This window comes from Peromyscus californicus, unplaced genomic scaffold (genome assembly GCF_007827085.1).
Source record: "Peromyscus californicus insignis strain IS unplaced genomic scaffold, ASM782708v3 Scaffold_4__1_contigs__length_199733344, whole genome shotgun sequence".
Taxonomy (NCBI): domain Eukaryota; kingdom Metazoa; phylum Chordata; class Mammalia; order Rodentia; family Cricetidae; genus Peromyscus; species Peromyscus californicus.
Window position 1 is genome coordinate 117078469 of NW_026294562.1, and position 20823 is coordinate 117099291.

Here is a 20823-nt window from a genome sequence, read left to right on the forward strand (position 1 = left end):
AGCCTTTTTGATGTTCCTGGCTTGAGAATGGTGCTTATTGATCCTCACACACTGGACACTCTCGCCGTTTATACTTTTGATCAAACTTCCTCTTCCCAACAGGGCCTGTCCTGACTACTGTGCTTGGTGCCACAGCCTTCAAGCTTCCATTTAGATGGTTACCTTCTCCATCTAGGTCACCTTATAACTCACAACACACAGATGTCTGCTATTAGGTTTATTTGCATGCCCTCCATTAGAATTAACTCTACAGAGGTGGGGAATCTTTGTGTCACTCACTGACAGTTTCCCAATGGGTAGAAAACGGAGGACCTGGTAAGATTAGACATGGCTCAACATAGCAAGTCAAAATGTGCCTGAGCAACAACGGAAACCCCAGACAAAATTCTACATTCTTCTCATACAGTTTTTCTACCCAATGGCCAGAAACTAGTGAACCCGGAAAGAATTCCAGGCTGCAAAATGACTCCTGCCACTGGCAGCATCTTTCAGCTGTGAGGATCTACCCTTCCCTTTCCTTCTCAGTTCTAAGAGGTTTTCATTTTTCATTTCCCACTAAAGAAAGTAACTATTCACTCTGGCCTTTTAGGAACGCCATAACTGAACCCAAAACAGCCCCTCCCCCATTAAAGATCATCCCCTTGGGCAAAATCTCTGGATGGTTTAGCCTACTGTTTTTAAGACATGGGGGTGGGGAAGAGACAGAGGGAGGGGTAGGCGGAGGGAGAGAGAGAGAGAGAGAGAGAGAGAGAGAGAGAGAGAGAGAGAGAGAGAGAGAGAGAGAGAGAGAGAGAGAGAGAGAGAGGAGAGAGATTTGTTGTTTTTGGACTAGGTTTCTCTACATAACCCTGGCTGTCTGGGAACTCACTCTGTAGACCAGATTGGCCTTGAAATCACAGAGATCCACCTGCTTCTGCCTCCCTAGTGCTGGGATTCGAGGCATGAGTAACCACACCTGGCTTAAAGATTTATTTTCAAGTGTATTAGTGTTTTGACGGTTGTGAGCCACCATAAGGACGCTGGGAACCCAACCTAGGTGCTTCACAAGAGCAGTAAGTGCTCTTAACCGCTAAGCCATTGCTCCAGCCCTAAATATAAATTTTGAATGGAAATTGAATGCTTCTCAAAAACACCCCTAGAATACCCTTAGGAGCTGGGTAAGGTCCTTCAGTTCTGCTCTGATTCCATGCAGTAGGCTTAGCTTTATTTATATTTATTTGGGACTGGGTTTCACTAAGTAGCCCTGGCCATCCTGGAACTTGCTAGGTACTCCAGGCTGACCTCGAACTCAGAGATATACCTGCCCCAGTGCTGTAATTATAAAAGCATGGGCCACCATGGCTGGCCAGGCTTAGCTTTAGCGGTTTATTTTAGAATACCCTGCCCCAGAAGCTTGTCTATCATCTCACATGAGCATTGTGTTTCTCTCACGCCCTCTTCAAGAGTGCGTCCTTTCGTTTTCCAAGAAGTTGTCCGAATTTTTCAAAGGTTACCTCTTCCTCTTAGAAATCCTCCTGACCGCCATTGTGTCCTCCACTTCAACTATCCTTTCTTTCTACAAGACCATATAGAAAGCAGCCCAAATCACAAAAGGTCAGCTGTATCCCAATCATGCGCCCGTGAGCCCTACTAACTGTAAAAGTAGGGCAGAAACTTCAGCAAAATAGGTAAGGGGGCAGTGACCAAAATAAACATTTTAGAATGTCAAAATTAATGCACAACCCCCCTATTAACAAAATAACAGAATTTCATGTAAAGACAGGACTTTGGCACTTCTGCTTGGGCTGGGAAATCATGGTAGAGCCGCTCTCAACATCACACTTGCTTTCCCGAGCCACGCCTGCCCCCGCACGACCGCACGACTTGTGCAGGAGTAGCTGAGACTGGAACCCACGCTTCCGCAAAAGATAAGGGCCCAGGGGGCTTCCAGAGTCCGTGCGTGCGGGTGTGCTTTACACAAGCGAGCACACACGCCTCCAGTCTGGTTCTGAGCAAGTCCTGGCTCAGGGCAGGGCAGGGCTCAGACCTTGGACTTTGCTCTGGCCCACCAGGTCTCCTGGGGACCGGGGCGATAGAAGCTCAAGATTTCCGCTCACACTACGCAGGTGAAGACCAGTTACAGACGTGGGCAGTCACTCCGGAGCTACGTTATCAGACCCCCAAGACTGCGCGGGGCCCTCCCGCAGCAAACCAGAAAGCAAGCCCATCCCGCAGACCTCCAGGAGGCAGGGGCGTGGCCGAAGAAAGAGAAGCGTCGTCCCCCTCCCCGTGCCACGCCCCTCCAACGCCTTGGCCAATAGTCGCACTCTCCGAGCCTCAGCCCCGCCCCCACGCCGCCGCCGGCCCGCGGCCCCGCCCGGGCCGGTCATAATTAGGCAGCGGGCTGGGACTGCCGCGTCAGCGCGCGTAGCGAACCAATCGCGGGCGCTCCCCGGAGGCCGCGTCACAGGCCGAGCAGCCAAACAGAAAAGTTTAATAAACAGCGGACGGAGGGCCGGCGGCTGCGGCGGGCCGGAGCGAGTGGGGGTTCGGAGGCCTCACCTGTCCTCACTCAGCGGCGGCGAGAGGCGGCGGCGGCGGCAGCGCGTCGGGCGGAGAGGGCCGCCGCCAGGTGAGGAGCGCGGGCAGCGGCGGCCGCAGCCCCCGGGCGGCCTGGGAGCCGGAAGCGGCGGGCGGCGCAGCAGGTGGCCTCGCGGCGGCGAGCGGAGGGCGCGGTCCCGGCGGGGCGCGGTCCCGGGCTCCCCGGGCGCGCGCTGGGGTCGTGGTGGGCGCGCCTGGGGCCGGTTTGGAGCAGCTGAGGCCAGCCGAGCTGGGAACCCCACGTCCGTTTTGTGGGCTGAGGCTGCGGAATACTCCGAGGGAGTCTCCCTAGATTCCAGTCTCTCTGCTCCTCTGAGAGCGTTTTCAAGTTTCTCGCTGTTTGAGGCGTAAACAAGCTCCGCGGTTGTGTGGCGTCTGAAGTCAATTTAACTCTATCAAAGCTCTGTGATTTGCCGGCATCATCCGGAGTTGTCACCCGGGTGCGGGAGCTGGGGCCTTGGGGTCACCTCCAAACCGTGCATGCTCGGCCGTCAGCACCTGGTGGCTCCGAAAAAAAAAGGGAAATTAAACGCCACTTTGAAACCAGATTCAAAATTTCTCTTCTTTTTTCCCCCCTAATGTAAAATGCCACGTAGGCTTTTGAGATTATTTATGTAGGATTTTATGGCAATTGCTGTTTTATGTATTGTCTCCAGGCCTACGGGGGCAATTTTTTGGTAAACCATGAACATTTAAATGTACAAAACAGGTTGTCTTAATTTTCTGATTTTTTTTGGTTTTTCGAGACAGGGTTTCTCTGTGTAGCTTTGCGCCTTTCCTGGAACTCACTTGGTAGCCCAGGCTGACCTCGAACTCACAGAGATCCGCCTGGCTCTGCCTCCCGAGTGCTGGGATTAAAGGCGTGAGCCACCACTGTCCGGCCTGATTTTTCTTTTAAAAACATGTAAGAGGGGTAAGACGCACAGACAGTTCAAGTTCGGGTTTAATTGGTGTATTATTTTGACTGCAGCCATACTTTCCTGTGTTAATTAACGTCAAAACTCACTAGATTTTTAAATCTGTACAGTAGATTGTATGTGAGTTATATCGCGAAGTTTTAAAAGTAATGGTTAATGGCTAGGGTAATACATAACACGATGTACTATAAAAAGGGAAGCAATGAAAATTCCAGACTCCTCACCCCAAAGGAAGAAATAGAACATTACCCAAACTTGTATTTGCTCATGAGTTTCTTATCTGGCCTACTGCAGTTTACCGTTTCTGAGGTAAACATTCTAGACTTGGGGATTTTTGTTTATCATTCACTGGCCTTTTTAAAAAATAGTTTTGTCACAGACTCATCTCTTCAAACCATGTCATTTTAGGGTCCTTTCCCTTTGAACTTTGGACAGATAGTATATGGTGGTGGTTCATAATGTTTCATTGCTTTTTAATGATGTGTTCCTCTCCTAACCCGTGTTGCGATAGTGCTTCTTGTTTTCCTTCTAACAAATGTACTCTGCGAACTTTTTTCTTGCAGCCCTAGTTGCACAAGTTGTCTGTCTAAAGTAAATACCGTAGATCCTAGGAGAAAGCTTTAGGCACTGAGGAGCAAAAGAGAAATAAAGTGAAGGAAAACGTTAAGATTCTGTTTCCTTTAATCAGGAAGAGTCATTGTCCTGGTGATTGGTTCCTAGTTGTTACATTTGCATGAGGAACTAAGATTCCTGTTACTCTCCTTACACTGAATCCCTTCAAACCGATTGTGGGAAGTCTGGCACTGTTTGGTACCCTTTCAGTGCAAAACTGGCGAGCTGGAGAAAACACTTGTTTTGTAAAGCCACCCTTTCTGTTCTCCACCACTCCTCCCTTTCTCGCAGCCTTTGGCAGATTATTGAGGAATCTTCGTTGCCTTAAAACACTCTTGCAAAAGAAACTTGTCCTAAGCTTTCTCCACCTAGTTGGCACAGGCTTTGGTGGAGGGGAGCATCTGTCAGAGGGCCCAGCCTTTAAGGGAAACATTAGGACCCCTTGTCTCTCTGCAGCTTTTGAGACGGGATATGTGCATGTGCAATAGGAATTTCAAGATTTGTCAACCATACACTGAAGTGTTTTTTTAGTTTTAAGAATGTCCCAGGATATGCTCCAGACAAATTACAGAGTAGTATTTCCTTAATTTCTCAGAGAGAGAGAGAGAGAGAGAGAGAGAGAGAGAGAGAGAGAGAGAGAGAGAGAGAACGAACTGTGTAGCTTTAGGCATGAAAGAAGAGCTTTTTTTTTTTATTTTTTAGACAGGGTATGTAGCCTAGAACTCTTTATGTAGACTAGGCTGACCTGGAACTCAGAGAGAGTGCCCCAGTCACTGCCTCCAGTGCTAAGATTAAAGGCACATGCCACCACATCTGGTTGAGAGGAGCATTTTTAATGTTTGTAGCTTGCACATATTTTGTATTTATAGGGTAATAGACTCTGCTTTTAAAATATAGTTTTGTATTTCATTATAATGGTAGTGGCAGAGAGTTTGGGGATTTCCCCCACAGCTTAAAAATGAATAGGAAAGCAGAAAAACCACTCACAGTACTACCACAGATAAGCACTGTTAATTAACATTTTGTCAAGCATATCTTTGGCCTTTGTGTGTATGTTATATCTCCTAAATTATTGCATGTTTCTTTAGAGTTCAGTCTTGGTACAGATGCTGTCAAAGCATGTGAACATTTTAAAGTCTTTTTAACTATTGATTGCCGAATCTTTCTTAAAATTTTTACCAAAGCATGTGAGTGTGTATTATGCCACTGTAGTCCCAGCTACTCTAGAGATCAAGGCAGGATTGAGCATTTCAAGAGTTCTAAATGTGGATAGGCTGGCTCCACTTTCAAAACTTACTCCAAATGTGATGTCTCAACTCCTTTGTTTTATAGAAGATGATAACAGTAGTCATCTAATTGCTACCCTCTTTCAGGTTCTTATCCCTATAGTCTGCTCTGGCTGCTCCAGTGGCAAGAGGACATTTAAATATATTTATTGTATTTAAAAAAAAAAAACCTGTGTGTGTGTTGCGGGGGGGATGTGTGAGATGCATGTGAGTGGGAGCATGTATGTCTGGAGGTCAGGACAGATTTGCAGAGTCAGTTCTCCCCTTTCATGTTTACATGGGTTCTTGGGATCAAACTCAGGTCATCAGGCTTGCACAGCAAGAACTTTTACCCACTTGAGCCATCTTGCCAGCCCTGAATGTGTTTATAGATTATGGTACTCCCAGGCTCAAAGTCCTTCAGTGACTTTTCAATCCATGAGATAAAACTCAGACACAGTTTTACTATGGTTTATATAACTACAGTGGTTGTGCCCATAGAAATACAATGCAGATTGCAAATCAGAGCCATGTTAAGTAATTTAAAACTTTTCTCATAGCCATATAAGAGGAAGACTGTAATATATATTGTTTGTTAGGTTAAATAAAAATGTATTTCACAAGCTGGGCAGTGTTGGTGCATGCCTTTAATCCCAGCACTTGGGAGCCAGAAGCCAGCGGATCTCTGTGACTTCAAGGCCAACTTGCTCTACAATGCCAGGACTGGTACACAGAGAAACCCTGTCTCAAAAAACAAAACAAAAATACAATGCTTTCAGTATGTGGTAAATGTGAATGTGAGAGATTATTTGTAGGATATTTTGTGCTTTTGGAGATGATGTACACCATCCACTTGTAGTGTGTCTTAATTCAGGTTGGCCATGATTCAGTGTTGATACTTCTAAGATCTTTCTTATTGAGCCTTTTATCTATCTAGGATAGCAGCCTTTTGCTCTGTATTGCAAATATTTTTCCTGGCTCTTCATTTGCCTTGTATTTGCTGACAGGCCTTCCTCCTTTCTCTTCCTTCCTAACCCCTATTTCCTTCCTTGAATTTTTAAAATATTTTGACTAATACTTATTTTTTAAAGATCTATTTTGTTTGAAAATTGTGTGTGTGTGTGTGTGTGTGTGTGTACATGCAGTAAACACTGGTCCCTTGGGAGTCCAGGAATGGGTGTTGGATACCCTGGAGCTGAAGTTACAGTGAGTTGTAAGCTGTCTGATGTGGGTGTTGGGATTCTAACTCAGGTCCTCTGAAAGAGCAGTAATCATTCTTAGCCATGGATCCATCTCTCTAGCCCAATACTTAACATTAAATATATATATATATTTAATAATATATATATATATATATATATTATTGTGTGTATGATGTGGGTGGTAGGTCCATGCATGGTTGCATGGAACGAAACATGTATGAAAGTCAGAATATGATTTTGGATCTGTGGGATCAAACTCAGGCTATTAGGCTTATATAGCAAACACTTTTCCCACTGAGCCATCTTGCCATCACAACAGTTACATTTTTATGACTTGACTTTGCTTTTATATTTAAAGTAGTCTCCTTCCGAGATAACTTTTAATTCTTTTTTAATATTTATTTTTATTATTGTTTTTAATTATTGGGGGGGCAGTGTGTGCATGAGTGTGCAGGTGTCTTTGGAGACCAGAGGCATTGCATTCCCTTGGAGCTGGAGTTGACAGGTGGTTATGAGCTGCCTGGTGTGGGTGTGGATGCTGGAAACTGAACTCCAATCATGTCTAAGAACAGTACTGACTCTTAATTTCTCAGCTCTCTCTCTAGTATCTCTTTTAGTTCTTTAAAGCTTCACTTTTTTTCATATCCATATTTTTGTGTCTCTCGGAAATGTATTTTAACATAAATGTAAATTGAAATAAATAGATGGTTGACCAGTTATTAAAAGTCTATTAAAAATATGACTGTGGCGTCAGGCCATAGAAGTCTGGTGACCTGAGTTCATCATTAGTTCCTACGTAGAAGTAGAAGGAAAGAACTAATGCCAGAGTTGTCTTCTGACTTCCAGACATACCCTCTGGCACATGTACCCTCTACCCTCACCTCATTATGCACACTTGCATTTGCATATAAACACTAAAGAAATTTAAATTTAGCTACAACCCTTGTGTTTCTCTATAATAAAAACACCTTTATTTACATGATAAAATGAATATGTACTTGATTCTGTTTTGTTTATCCAGTACCACTGGTTTGGTACTAATACCCCCTTCACTCTCAAAATTTGGTTGCTAGGTCTCAGACCCTGGGCCTGACGCAGTGGGCAAGTCATTTCCCCTGGGCTTGCATTGGGCCATGCTACATACATGTTTAGAAAATACCTGCTGTTGCGTTTTTTCTTCTTCCTTTCAACACTCTGAGCACCTGATTCACAGCAGCCTTTGTGTTAAGTGTTGAGGGTACAGGTGTAACCAAGCTGTGGTCCTTGCTTTCATAGAGTCTGTAAGTGTAAGAAAGGGGGGCAGTTAAAGCAACAGACAGGACCTTTCAGATTTTAAAGTGTTTGGAAATAAAGAAATGATAGGTGCTGACTGGATGCTTTTGGCACACACTATTTCTAAGGAGGGGACAGTTGGTCAGTCCGTGGTACCAACCTTGGTTTGGTAGTTTCTTAGTTTCATCAACCTGGTGGATCTTTTTTTTTTTCTTTCTCCTTTTTAAGACATGCTCCCTGCTGTAGAATCCAGGCTGCTCTCCAGTTTACAATCCCTGGCCTCAGCCTCTTGAGCACTGAGTGTGCCATTGTACCTGGCAAAACTTTAAAAACTAGTGACAGACTTACTTTTTAAAGCCACTCTCATCCTCCCATGCCCTAAAACTTGTCTTGTCGTTCTGGTCTGAGATTGAGGAGTTAGAGGAATCCCCAGGGGGAGAAATGGCCAGTGCAAACGGATACACAGGAAGTATTTGACTACCTGGGGTCTGCTGAGTGAGGGGGAGCGGGACAAGCTCAACTCTTACTTTGGAGACCTCTGTTAACAAGGGTTGTCTTTGGCCCTGGGTCCTTTTCTTCACCATTTCTAACGCATTGTCTGTTTTTTGGTTGTTTGGTTGGTTTTTGTCGTCCCCCCCCCCCCCCAGACAGACCTATTTACAATGTCTTTGCTTCATTGTGATTTCCTCGAGACCTCTTTCCTGTTACTATGAAATAGGCCTTATCTCTGTGTTGGTTGTATAGCTTATTCAGAGTAAGAATTTCTTTTGTAATCAGTTAGCATTTGGAGTCTATTAATCAAGCATGATTCTGCTGTCTGTTTCTTCCACCAGTGCTGCGATTGATGGTCTGCTAATTACCAGCCTCTCCTATTTAAGTGGTTAAATAAAGTGACATAATATTAAACTGCAGTTCCTCGTTTATATCAGTCACATTTTAGGTACTCAGTAGCCATGTGTGGTTATTTACTTGTATTGGACAGGAGAGATAGGAGATCTTTTGCAGTAATAAAAATTAATCATGATTATCATGATTTATAATCGTGTGGCAAATGGCTACATTATTTTAATTAAAATAGCGATGCCTAGCTATTGAAATTAAAATAGCCATACCTAACAAGTGAAAATTGAAATACAAACTTGGCATTTGTTTTAAAACAAGAATGAAAGTTTAAAAATAGTGTGTAGCCAGCTGGGCAGTGGTGGCGCACACCTTTAATCCCAGCACTTGGGAGGCAGAGCCAGGTGGATCTCTGGAGTTTGAGGCCAGCCTGGGCTACAGAGTGAGTTCCAGGAAAGACACAAAGCTACACAGAGAAACCCTGTCTCGAAAAACCAAAACACCAAAAGAAAAAAAAAAAAGTGTGTAGCCAGGTGTAGTGGCACATGACTTTAATCACAGCACTCAAGGCACAGGCAGGCAAGGCCAGACTGATCTACACAGCAAGTTCCAGGACAGCCAGGACTACATAGAAAGACCTTGTCAAAAACAAACAAACAAGGGCTGGAGAGATGGCTCAGAGGTTAAGAGCACCGACTGCTCTTCCAGAGGTCCTGAGTTCAATTCCCAGCACCCACGTGGTGGCTGACAACCATCTGTAATGAGATCTGGCACCCTCTTCCATATACATAATAAATAAATCTTTAAAAAAAACAACAACAAAAGTATATATTGAATAATGATATTTTGTATATATTGTATTATATAGTTACAATTTTAATATTTTAGTGTTTTACTCTGACTTATAGAAAATTGGAGACAGTGCTCTAATTATTTTTATTTGGACTGTTCTCACTCTTGACACAGTTGCTAAAGAGGTAGAGACTATGCTCATTTTGTCGACCTCAGTATCCTCGGCAGGCAGTGTTGACCCTATCAACTTAAATAACAAGACTTTTTTTGAAGACTTACTGTATTGTCTAATTATGTGTGTGTGTGGTGGGGGTTGTAAGTGTTTGAGCACAGGTGTCCATGGAGTCCTGAAGAGAGGATATCAGATCCCCTGGAGCTGGAGTTATAGGCATTTGTGAACCACCCAGTTGTGGGTACTGATAACTGTACAGGAGGAGGACATGTACAAGAAACTTTTCTGTTCATTTTCTGCTTTCAAAAATTGTAAGATTGTTTTGTTTGCAGCAGTGATTTAAAAAAAAAAAAAAAAAACAAAGCCAGACACGGTGGAGCAGGCCTTTAATCCCAGCACGCCAGGAGGCAGAGGCAGGTGGATCTCTGTGAATTCAAGGCCAGTCTGGTCTACAGAGCGAGATCCAGGACAGCCAGGACTGTTACACAGAGAAACACTGTCTGGAAAAAAACAAACCAAAACAAAAACCCAAGACAGTCATCCTTTAATAGCTATCTAATAACTAGTCTTGGGCTTTTGATCTTTTATTTATTTATTTATTTATTTATTTATTTATTTATTTATTTATTTATTTATTTATTTTCTTATTTAGGCAACAAAGTAGGGAGAAAACAAAAACCTACCAATCTGTAGTATATTTTTCTCCATCTAGCAGTTTCGTCCAGACCCATGGAATATTTGTTTTGTTCACACTCCTGTTGTTATTAAATAATATTGTTTGCCTGTAGCCCAGAACAACACATCTTAATACGTGAGAATTATGAGTGCTTTCTTTTCCTTACATTTTGTTTTGATCCCCATTTAATTTGTGCTATTTGGTGACCTTGTTTAATCTCTTTACACACCTAAAACAAAGCAGCTTACTGACTTTTGTATAAAGAGTTCATTCCTATCAGCTTGGTTTATTCTTTCCTATCTGTAGTTTGCTTTAATTTTCTTAATGTTTCCTTTGTGTTCAGTGTGTGGTTGAATGGGCCATGGCCAACCTCTGAGCATATACGCTTTGTGCTCTCCTCCACCCCCAGTAAGAAGATAAACCACACCAGGGGTTGCAAACTAGAGCACATCCCTCGCTGTTGGAGGTAATGTGTGTCTGCCAGGGAAATCTGTTTTGAAAATTGTTTTCCTTATCCCATAGATAGTTGATTTCAGGCTCTATTCTCACTGATCCCAGTGTGTTATGCTGAAGTCAGGGTGGTCTTTTCATTGGTGACTTTGCACATCACCAGTTCTGTCCAGGGAGAGTGCCAGTATGAATGGCTTTTGTAAGATCAACAATAGATGCTATTCTTTTTAGATTTTTTGTTTGTTTTTTGTTTTGTTTTGTGACAGTGTCTCCTGTAGTGTGGGCAGAGCTAACACTATATAGCAATAGCGAAGGATGACCTTGAACTTCTGATATGCCTGCTTCTGCCTTCTGATTGCTAAGATTTTTGGCATGCATGATCAGTCCCCGGGCTTTATGCATAGTGGACAGGCATTCTCAACTGTGCTATCCCCCACCCCATCCCCATGCCCCAGCCCTGTGTAGAATTTTTAAAAAATCAAATCTGGTCTGACCAAGTTGTTCAGTGGCTTACTCTTTTATGAATTGTTTTTGAGGTGGTAAGGTTTGGGGGAACCTCGAGGCTCCCATAAAGAATATACAGTGTCTCCTCTGACTTCTTGATGTTTAGAAAGTGGCCTTGTCACACACACAGCTTCTCAGAGCTTCATGTAGGTTCCTTGTTCTTACCACACAGTATTGTTGTCACGTAATTTGGGTACATACTTCTGGGTTTGATACTGCTTCTTTGTTGTCCTCTTCTGCTGTTAGAAATAGAATAAAATACCTTAGTTTTAATGTGTGCCACCTAAAATGATTATCACCTGGAAGTTCTTTCACTTCTTGGTCATTAAGTCCACAACTCCCTTTTTTTGTTTTTGTGTTTTTGAGATTCTATCTCAAAGAGTAGTCAAAGCTGGCCTCTTGCTATGTAGTCAAGGCTCGCCTTACACTTGTGGTCATCCTCTTGCCTCAGCCTCCCTGGTGTTGGGATTGCAGGCATGTACCAACACAGTTGGCTCACTTCTCCCCTTTTTTGTCTTGTTTGTAGACTGGTATTAGTGTTAGTGCTATGCTAACATATGATTAGTATCTATTCCTTACAAATTATTCACTTTGAAGTGAAAATTACCCTCAGAGCATCAATTTCTTTGGTGCTTACAACTGTCTACTAATTCCATTATTGCCGGTTTTTTAAATTAAATTTATTTCTTTTGTGTGCATGTCTCACTTAGAGCACTTCCGGAGGCAGAGGACAACTTGCAGGAGTCAGTTCTTTTTTTCCAGCACATGGGTCCCAGGGATTGAATGGGGTTGAACTCTGGTGGTCACACTTAGGGGCAGGTACCTTTACCTGCCTACCCATCTTACCAATCTGATCCTGCTTGCCAGTTTTTAACATTCTTTTTCTCTAACTTATAAACATTTGGTCATCTACAATCTGTCTTTTCAAGTCTGCACTGTAAATTAGATGCCTTCTTTTTGTTGATTGCTCCGGTACTTCTCTTCCAATGTTGTTTTGCACGAGTATCGCACTCTAGCAAGAAAACCAGAACTTGACTCAAGAAGTGCTGGGCATTCAAAGCAGTGAGTTGTTGCAAAGGATCTTGGGACTAGGCCTCTGTGAATTGGCTCTTTCAGTTTGTCCACTTAAAGGGCATAATAGAATATGCAGCTGTTTGGGCTTCCACAGGGTATTGCTCCATATTCATGTCTAGTTGCAATTATGTGAATTTTCAGTTTGTTAAAAAGACTTCTCTTTGTATTCAACACAATCTTGTTGGCTTTCTGTTCTAACATACAGTTTTTCTCTGAGAAAAAATTTGTTGGGAGATTTTGAACTTGAAAACTGTAAACTTAGATTGAAAATTCTTTAATACATAAATGTATTGAAAGCATTTTAAGAACCCACTATAAATAGCAGGCATGGTGCCACTTGCTTCTAGTCTTGGAACTCAGGAGGTAGAGGTAGAAGGAGGAATTCAAGGCCTGCTTCACTTTGTCTTATAAAACAAACAGATCAGAAGAGCCTACTCTAACTTGCCTTAATTTTATATATATTTTTTATCAGTTTAAAGTATTGGTAGAAGTGAAAAGTGTATTTTACTAAATATCTTAAATACCAGTCAATCAGGTAATGCTAAAATGTCAAGATAAAGTTTGGGGTAAGCTACTAAAATGTAAGCAGTTCTAATTAAAGCGTAAAATACAGCAAATGTAGTTGTGTATAAGAGACTGCAGGTCCTTTTTCTTTAAGTCAGTCCTCTGTAGTGTCTCTTCAGAGTCTAGTACAAATACCACTATGCACAGTTTCTTGGATAGTTTAAAGGGAATACACTTTTCATCAACATTTGGTAATAATAATTTCCTTCCTTCCCAGCACTTGGGACTATGAGGCAGCCTCCTTCTTAGAAGACATCATAATGTGTTCTAGGCCAGCCTGACCTATATACAGTAAGGACTCTGTTTCAAACAAACAAACAAAAAAAAAAACAGCATGGGAAAAAATGATGTAAACCTCCCTGAACTTTCTACCTGGGATGCATGGCAAGGTGCTTGTCTAGTATGGTTGAGGCTCTGGGTTAGATCCCTTTGCACTGTGAAATAAACAAATCAGCTTTGTTCCTGAATGTGCCATTAGACAGATTGCCTTGTGTGTTTAGATCTCCTTTTGCAGTGAATAAGCAGTTTTAACTGGAAATAGCAGTCTTTGGTTCACTGAGAATTTTAGTGTGTTGTGATACCAAGACTATGTCAGTGAATTTGATAGATAGCTTAGAAGTGGCTCTTTAGCATTTAGGGTTTTGTTTTTAAACGCTGGGTTTTTTTGTTTGTTTTTGTTTTTCTTGAGTTAATGGCCCTCTCACTAAATCACTGTTTTGTTCTTGACAAAATTTTATATGGATTTTGTGTAGATGTTTAAAATTTTCCAGATAAAATATGAACTCTGTTAAAAGAGAAAAATCTATTTAAAGCATAAGTACATTCGTGGCTTTGTGAATACCACATTATTTATGTTAAAAGCATGTATCTTACATAGCTTGTCACTGAGTAAATGAAAGTTGTTTCTGTGAATTATCATTGTACTTTAACACAGACAAAAGAAAGCAAATCGCTTATAATGGGAAAACTGAAACATTACAGCCTGTTTCTTTAAGAAACCAGCTTATCCAGGGGTTTAGTGTGTTTAACCTAACCTGCTAGCGAGGAAAAGTTCTTTAAAATAATGGATATTAGTCGTATCCAATCACAGTTATCAGCCTCACTAACAGGGAGGAGATTTGACTCCTCGGCCACTAGAATTGCGGGAGGTGGAGCTTGGTGTTCAGGTTTGGTTGCTTTGGAGTACAGCTTCAAGTGAAGTTAATCTGAGGTGAAGCAAACAGAAAATTGTGGAGGTTTTGTTGGTAGGATTTTTGTTCTAATCTTTTAATGATCTTATATTTTATACTTTTGCTTCTTTATGCTTTTGTGTATACTAGGCTTTGTCATTGTTTCTATTTTCTGATGCAAAATGAACATTAAAATTAAGCAGGGAAGCAGAACAAAAGGGCTGTTTGAACAGGAAATAGGTGCTCAAAGAATCAAACTTGGCTTTATTATTTTTAGTTTAGAATGTGAGTGCTGTTAAAAACCTTTGAATCAAAATCACCTTCACTAACAGGCTTTTCTCTTGAATCGGATATTGAAGCAATCATTTGTCAGTTTTTATATATGACATCTTGAGGTGGTCTGTTTGATATTATTTCCTTAAATATAAACTGTTAACTTGCTTAAAAAAAAAAGAGAAATTTGTTCTTTTTTAAAAAAATGGAAATGCCAACTGTTTGACTTTTTTTTCTCTTAGTGTACCACTCCCCCTTTGACTCAAGTATATTTTAAATTTAGGACTATGTTGACATTTTTAGTATCTCAGTACAAAGGTCATTGGTAGATATTACAGATCACAAAATAAAACTGCTTTTTTCAGAATTCATTTTTTTGAAAGGTGAAGATAATGGTTATTGTCCCTTTAAAACAGAAAAACATGGGTTTATATTTTTAATAGCTATAGGTGGGCTACCAAAACTTGAAAAAAAAAAAAGAGTATCTATGGATCTGTAACATTTTTTACTTAAATAATTGGAAGTATGCCTCAGTATTCTTTTTTTCTTTTCTCTTGTGCCTTTTGCTCTCAGAAATCAAGGTTTAAAAGTTCCTTTTACTATCAGCACAGGTGCCAGCCCAGCCCTCCCAGTCGGTGTGTGTATTTGCTGTCTGCTTATTCCAGATCACTCGAAGCATTTAAAATCAATGCTTTTCTCCTGTGGCTATTGCTTAAACAATACTGTAGTACAATCAGGAAGTCACATGTGTGCTCACAGGGCAATTTCATGGCCTCATTTTCCCTCTACCTCTGTAGCTTATATTTCTGCATTTTACAATAATTGTAATTGTGTACTGGATTTCTCATGTTACAACTGTTAGTTCTGGTAGTTGTATAGTCCTCTGAAGTTAATCTAGTTTTTCACCTTTTCCTTCAGATTGTTTTTAATTTTTCATTATTTTAAATGGTATTGCAATGACTATATATCTTTACTATATATAATTTACAACACTTTACTTTTTGTAAAATACTGATTTATTCAAGAAAAAAGTCTCCTTTGGAATAGGCTTACCTAGATAAAAGGATGTCAACACTCACTGGCCCAATTGCTTTCCAGGAAGGTTTTTCCCTTTTCTATTGCCGCCCACAGGACAGCTTCAGAGTTCCATAAGAGTAACCCCTTAATTTTCTTTACATTGTGCCTTTAGAGCTCTGAGTTGTAGGCTAGTTTTTATCTAAACAAATAGTCTACTTTAAACTCCATTTTCCAAGATATAGATGGATCTAAATCCATTTTCTGTATATTAAAATTAGCTAAAGGAAATTGGGAACATTTTTACCCACTTTAGTAAGCAATTGTGTATCTCTGTTGTCTGTTTTATTTATTATGCGTTTTGCTCTCAGCATGTTCAGGGCTTAATATCTTACACTGGCTTTGTTGATGCCAGTCCTCCTGAGTATGTGCTGCTTCTGTAAGCTTATACCATAACGAGCAATTTTTTTTTCCTAAGAAAATATATCAGGAACATTTTTAGAGAGTCCCAATGAGAGCAATCGTTACCTGTTTCTGAACATGTAATAAGTAAATAGCCTTTGTTAACTGTGTTTCTGTACTTGGAAACTTTAAAATATACTTAAAAGACAAAATCTGTATAGTTCTATGTTTTAAAATATCAAGACTTTTCCAGTATTTACAGGTTTTCAGTGAAAGGTAAAAAAGATCATTGTATACACACAGTGTTTCCAGACATGTCTGTGCTTAGGGACAGGCTTTGTTTTCGAAGAGTGCTGATCCATGCTGTCAGGAGCTGGTCTTTAGGTGTGATAGGCTATATGAGTTAGGAGTTGATGGACTAATATTGCAGAATAAATTTGAAAGTTGTTTTAAGGCAAAATTCAAAATTACTAATTTAATAGGGATAATGATAAGCATGGATTACTCTTTTACTCATGAGCACATATGACTTAGTCGATCTCATTTTGCATTGCAAATGAATTTATTTTCTGTAACTTTTTCTTATAATTTACTAATGACTTAGTATCATTATTTTCACAGCTGCTAGTGCTGTGCTTGTCTTGATGTTTGTTTCCAGGACGATAGAGATTTGGGGATGGGGGGTGAGGTGTCTTGATGCTACCTTTTTTGTTATGGTCAATGAATGATTTTCTTTTCCAGACATTTTTATTTCTTCATGTTTGGAAAAGAAGAAGACACTTAATTTTTTTTTTTTTTTTTTTTTTTGGTATTTCCATCATAAATAATTTCCTTATTCTGAGTTAGGGAAAATGTTTGATTTTCTTAAAATTTAACCTTTACCACCTCAAGTAGAGATGAAGATAATTAATTATATACATAATAGTTTTAGTAGCAGCCACTTAAGCGACACCTGTTAACATTTTAATTGTTACTAAGGTAAGGATTTACCTATTCATGTGCTCTGGGGAGCACTGAAACCTTGAGAAATGAATACCCTGACCAGTTTCTCCCCTGCATCTCTGCTTTGTTGGTCTCTGGTTGACAAGTAGGGGCTGCCCTCTTACTTAGTTCAGTGGCTTCAGGGGAAGAATAAATATTTGTGAGTGACTACAGGGAGAAGAGAATTTGTAAATTTGCTTTAATGTTGGGGAAAGATGTGAAAAGTAATTAAAAATGCAGTCAAAGCCCCTACTGTTAGGCAGTTCATGAGGTGTAATGATTTTTTTTCCCTCAATTGTATGAGGAAAAACTTTTAAGTTGTTAAAACTTGAGACAAACTAGAAGCTTATTTATGAGGTTTCTTTGTTCTGGATGACAACAGATTTTAGAGTTCTGAATGACTTTCCTGTGTGGCTTCTAAGTGTTTTAGGAGGTTAACTCCTGTTGGTAACATAGGAAGTGCTATGTATGAGCTGATATCTGAATCTGTTGGATGAACTTAGTTTTCTTGGTTTGAATGTGATTAGTGTTCACTTGAAGCAGTTTTGTGTTTAGTAGTGCTTGGTAGATGAGAGCAGATCTGTCTGTTCCTCTGTGTACATTTCCCTTCTGCCGTCTGCAGGCACCTGAATCTCTTTTGTCCTATACTGATTTCTTCAGTAACATTTAGTACTCTTGACAGCCTTGAAAAACTTCCCATGAGTTTAATGACACTATCTGTGCTTCTGTTTGTGAACTTCTGTGTCCTTTGAAAATGGGTCTCCTTGTAACCATCAAGTAAGTCATGGAGCTTCATAGGATTCTTAACACTCTCATTCCAGCCACATGTCCTTACCGTTACTGGTTCCAAGACCAGAATCGTAAACCCAGACGTGTGTGTGTGTGTGTGTGTGTGTGTGTGTGTGTGTGTGTGTGTGTGTGTGTGTGTGTGTGTGTGAGACCCTTAGTCATCCAGCTCACCAAGTGTACCACCTATGCTAGATAGAACCTGGGTGTCATTCTGATAATTTCTGTTACCCAGGTAGTCACAAAGTCTTAACTATAAATCAGCAGTTATCTCTAAGATCTGTCCAGTTCTTTGCCTCACCTCCTTAACACAAGCCATACTGATTTTTCGCTTAAATTACTAGAACAGCCACCCAGCTGACCTCTGCACCATTCTTTGCAGATAAAATGCACTGTTGACTGTGCCATCTTGTCTAGCTAGGGATTGCTGCCTTTGGAGCTGTAACTACCTAGGAATAATAATAATGCCAGCTAATTGTGGGCTAAACATTCTCTCTGGTAGTCTCTAAACAGCCTTAAAAGTCATGGGACATTGAGAAAGGCGAGCTAATTTGTCCAGAATTGCCTTTGAGTAGCTAACACAGTGGGATTAAAACCAAAATCCTTTCCCACCACTAAGCTGTGTTCTCGTTTTGAGATAGAGTCTCATTATAGCCCAGGGTGTCTTTGAACTTGCAGCAGGGGTTACAGATGCGACACCATGCCTTGCTGAGTATGTCTTTCTCAACTTGAGTGTAAGTGTACTTGACCAGATTTTCATCATTATTTTTTTTTCACACTACACTCTATTCTTTAACCAGCTATTTACAGTTCTTCCCTTTAGGAAAGTCTCAAAACTTTATGACATTTTTTTGGAGGAGCATTCCAAAAAAAAAGACATGACACTTTAGCATCCCCATGATGTAAGAAGAAGAAAGAATGAGATAAGTATAAAGGTAATTTCCATATGTGGCATGTTCTGAATTTCTGAACTGTTGAATTCCTCACATTTAATAAAAGCTTGAGATCAAGCTGTATTAGAGGAAGATTAGGCCGAGTGTGAAAGCGCTTTATCTGAGCTGTGGGAATGCTAATGACTGCTCTGTAGCTGATAGACTGGGCCTTGTGTAAAGGTCTATCCTGCATCCAGGTGTGTAAAGTGTCTGCTTGGGAGCACAAGGCAAACAGCCTTACTGGATAACATACTGCGTGCTAGATGAGGCTGCCTACCAGTTCTTCTCTACAGATAAGACTTTGCCACAGACAGTATCATCACTAAAAAGAATGAAGGTGAACTAAATAATCATCGATTTGGAATAATTTTCATTTCAAGTATTTCTTTTCCTTTTACCATCCTTTGTCATCTACTCTACAATGTATGTACTTAAAACAGAAGGTCCTTCGTTGAGGAACAACAAAAAATAGCTTTTCCATCTTAGTTTTGAAAGAAGTGGTAATTGGCTAGTACTTTTTTTTTTTTAAACGGAGTGGATTCTTAATTACCACTGGAAATAAAAGTAGTTACAGTAAATACCCATAGGTTGTTTGATGGAAGCCAAAGGGTTTTTTGTTTTTTACTCTTAAATTTTTTTGAAACAGAAACTACCATACTGCTGTCCAAAATTTTAAGATGCCATAGTTACTATCCAAAATAATGTTTAGCTAGTTTTTAATAGTAAAAAATGAAAAATAACAGTGTGTTATAACAATGTGACAGAATTTATGTTGTAATAGATTATCATGTTATATAATAATGTATGTAATTTGAATAGAAGTTTATGTAGATAAATAGAATGTAGAACCTTATTAGCCAGTTGCTTGAAGTATATAGCATATATTCAGTAGCTGTAGCATTGTATAAGATATATATTTTATTAGGAAAATTATTCTCAGCATCTTATTTAAAAGGAAAACTTAACTCTCTTGCCTCATTTTCCTCTTGAGTGCCGGGATTGCAGGCCGCCCCACAATGCATATCATTTAGTAGCGGATTGACTGAGGTGTTTGCAGAGATCTTAGGTTGTCACACTACTTACCAGATCAGATAAGCTTGTAAACTGCTGAGATTTCCAAAGGACTCTCATCCTGTTTGATAACTTTGGAGGATTTCTATTTTGTATTCTGTTAGTATTGTATATACTGTCTTATCTGTATGCCAAGATTATTTATATATATACATACACACACGTATATATGCCAAATTGTGTGTGGTTTTAAGTTACTGCTGTAGCATCTCAGCAGAGAAGACCAGGAAATTAGAAAAGGGGGAAATTGACATGCCTTGATGATTTGTTATATATATTTGCTACTGCCTAGTAGTAGGGAACCGCCTCCTTTTTACAATTTTAGTTATAAATCAAAAGCTTTATTCACCTGAAAAGGAGTGACCTGTAAAGTAGTCATATGGAGAAAAAGGCCTGTTTTAATTTATTCCAACCAAAGTCTTGCTGGTTAGCAGATACCATCTATATTATACTTGTTCAGTAGCTTATCCTCACTCAAGGAGTTCTTGGCACAGGGAAGAGGCTCCCAGGGAACTAGAGTGACAGAATGATGTGAGGGTGAGCCATACTGAGCTGTGAAAGCTTCTATGCAGAGTAGTGAAAACAGATGAGAAGGATTGGTTCAATGATAGCAACTCCTCTACTGAATCACATTCGTGCTATTTTTGCAGTGCTGAGAATCTAACTAGAGGGATTTAAGCCTTCTAGGGACATTCCCTACCACTAGCAATATAACCAGCCAGCCCTGGAATCTCTCTCTCTAATTTAATGTGATTTGATGTGTGTTTTGCCTGTATGTATGTATGTGCACCCACCTGTGTGCCTCAGAAGAGGGCATCAGATTCCCTGAAACTGGAGTTGCACATAGTTGTGAGTCACAATGTGGGTGCTGGGAACCCAATCTAGATCCCTTTCAAGGATTAACGGCATTTAATTGTTAACTGTGAAGCCTTCTCTCTAGCTACTTGTATTAAACCTATATGTGTGTGGCTTGTTCTTTGTTTTTTACAAGTGGAATTGCTTGGTCATACGTATGATAACTCAGTTAGAAACTATTAAACTGTCTTTCACTTGCATTAGTAATGCATTGAAATTATTTCCCGTCATCAGCACTTGGTATGATCAGATTTAAAATTTTAATCATCCTAGTGGATATAGAGCAGATACTTCACTGTGATGCTAATTCACATTTCTTAACTATTAATAATGTTCATAGTCGTTCATTAGTGAATCTTAATACCCTACCTCTGGCTGGATATAGTCTTTCTGCCTTTCCAGTTCTCATTCTACTAAGAC

General features: G+C 40.3%; 1 protein-coding gene across 7 annotated transcripts in view; it reads left to right on the top strand.

The window, feature by feature from the left end:
• The first annotated feature begins 2471 nt into the window (after positions 1 to 2471).
• Positions 2472 to 20823, top strand: part of Zfand6 (zinc finger AN1-type containing 6) — a 70936-nt gene continuing 52584 nt past the window's right edge. For 3 of the 7 annotated variants that reach the window (XM_052762992.1, XM_052762993.1, XM_052762989.1), the window contains exon 1: positions 14059 to 14164. The gene's annotated coding sequence lies outside the window, so the exon portion shown is untranslated. Of the gene's footprint in view, positions 2612 to 14057; positions 14165 to 20823 lie in introns of those variants that run through there. The other 4 variants (XM_052762991.1, XM_052762990.1, XM_052762996.1 and 1 more) reach the window with 2 other exon arrangements.